This window comes from Mus pahari, chromosome 5 (genome assembly GCF_900095145.1).
Source record: "Mus pahari chromosome 5, PAHARI_EIJ_v1.1, whole genome shotgun sequence".
Taxonomy (NCBI): Eukaryota; Metazoa; Chordata; class Mammalia; order Rodentia; family Muridae; genus Mus; species Mus pahari.
In genome coordinates, this window is record NC_034594.1 from 117,109,440 (window position 1) to 117,112,079 (window position 2,640).

Below are 2,640 nucleotides of genomic sequence, written 5' to 3' on the forward strand. Positions count from 1 at the left end.
ATATCTCTCCCCCCCCTACAGTTTTAATTATTTCAGTGCACCACTTTCTTGTACATAACAAAAGTGGTTCTTAATATGTTGATCTAATAGAGGTCTAATTTTTCAAATATTCAGTGGTACCAATTTTATATAACTGTCAATAAATGATGTTTTTAAAAAACACATAATTCTTATCATGAGTCAGTTTTTTTTTTAAATGGGATATTTTATTTACATTTTGAATGTTATCCCTTTTCCTGGTTTCTCCTCTGAAAAAACGCTCCCTTATCCCCTCCCCTCTCCCCCTCCCCCTGCTCATCAACCCACCAATTCCCACTTCCTGGCCCTGGCATTCCTCTACACTGGGCATAGAGCCTCCATAGGACAAAGGACCTCCCCCACACACACATTGATGTCCAACTAGGCCATCCTCTGCTGTGTATGCAGCTGGAGCCATGAGTCCCACCATGTGTGCTCTGTGGTTGGTGGTTTAGTCCCTGGGAGCTCTGGGAGTACTGGCTAGACCATATTGTTGTTCCTCCTATGGGACTGCAAACCCCTTCAGTTCCTTAGGTCCTTTCTCTAGCTCCTTCACTGGGGACCCTATGCTCAGTCCAATTGATGGATGTGAGCATCCACTTCTGTACTTGTCAGGCACTGGCAGAGCCTCTCAAGAGAGAGCTGTATCAGACTCCTGTCAGTGAACACTTGTTGGCACCCACAAGAGTATCTGAGTTTGGTGACTGTATATATAGGATGGATCCCCAGGTGAGTCAGTCTCTGGATGGTCATTTCTTCAGTCTCTATTACACACTTTGTCTCTGTAACTCCTTCCGTGGGTGTTTTGTTTCCCCTTCTAAGATGGCTTGAAGTACCCACACTGTGGTCTTCCTTCTTGAGTTTCATGTGCTTTTGTGAATTGTATCTTGTGTATTCTAAGTTTCTGGCCTAATATGAACTTCTTAGTGAGTGCATATATGTGTGTTCTTTTGTGATTGGGTTACCTTAATCAGGATGGTATCTTCCAGAACCATACATTTGCCCAAGAATTTCATAAATTCATTGTTTTTAATAGCCGAGTACTACTCCATTGTCTAAATGTACCACATTTTCTGTATCCATTCCTCTGTTGAGGGACATCTGGGTTCGTTCCAACTTCTTGCTAATAAAAATAAGGCTGTTATGAACAAAGTAGAGCATGTGTCCTTATTACATGTTGGAACATCTTCTGGGTATATGCCCAGGAGTGGTACTGCTGGGTCCTCAGGTAGTACTATGTCCAGTTTTCTGAGGAATCACCAAACTGATTTCCAAAATGGTTTTACCAGTTTACAATCCCACCAGCAATGGAGGAGTGTTCTTCTTTCTCCACATCCTCACCAGCATCTGCTGTAACCTGAATTTTTGATCTTGATCATTCTGAGTGGGGTGAGGTGGAATCTCAGAGGTTTTTTGATTTGCATTTCCCTGATGACTAAGGATATTGAACATTTTTTAGGTGCTTCTCAGCCATTCGGCATTCTTCAGTTAAGAATCCTTTGTTTAGCTCTGTACCCCATTTTTGGGGTTATTTGTTTCTCTGGAGTCTAACTTCTTGAATTCTTTGTACATATTGGATACTAGCCCTCTATGGGATGTAGGATTGGTGAAGATCTTTTCTTTTCCCAATCTGTTGGTTGCCTTTTGGTCTTATTGACAGTGTCCTTTGCCTTACAGAAGCTTTGTGATTTTATGAGGTCCCATAGGTGTTCTCTTCAGGAGTTTTTCCCCTGTGCCCATGTGTTCGAGGCTCTTCGTCAGTTCCTCTTCTATAAGTTTCAGTGTTACAGGTTTTATGTGAAGGTCCTTGAACCAGTTGGACTTGAGTTTTGTATAAGGACATAAGAATGGACAGATTTGCCTTCTTCTACATGCTAACCACCAGTTGAGCCAGCACGATTTGTTGAAAATGCTCTTTTTTATACTGGATGGCTTTAGCTCCTTTGTCAAAGATCAAGTGACCATAGGTGGGTGGGTCCATTTCTGGACCTTCCATTCTATTCCACTGATCTACCTGTCTGTCATTGTTCAAATACCATGCAGTTTTTATCACAATTGCTCTGTAGTACATCTTGAGGTCAGAAATGGCGATTCTACCAGAAGTTCTTTTATTGTTCAGAATAGATTTTGCTATCCTGGGTTTTTTGTTATTCCACATGAATTTGGAGATTGCTATTTCTAAATCTCTGAGGAATTGAGTTGAAATTTTAATGGGGATTGCGTTGAATAGGTATATAGCTTTTGACAAAATGGTCATTTTGTTCTGTATTAAACCTGCCAATCCATGAGCATAGGCGATCTCTCCATCTTCTGAGATATTCTTTGATGTCCTTCTTCAGAGACGTGAAGTTCTTATCATACAAATCTTTTACTTCCTTAGTTACAAAATACCTTGGTGTGGATCTATTATTTGTAACTATAGTGAAGGGTGTTGTTTCCCTAATTTCTTTCTCAGCCTGTTTATTCTTAGTGTAGAGGAAGGCCACTGATTTGTTTGANTTAATTTTATATCCAGCTACTTTACTGAAGTTGTTTTTCGGGTATAAGAGTTCTCTGGTGGAATTTTTGGGGTCACTTAAGTATACTATCATATATGCAAATAGTGATAATTTGACTTTTTTT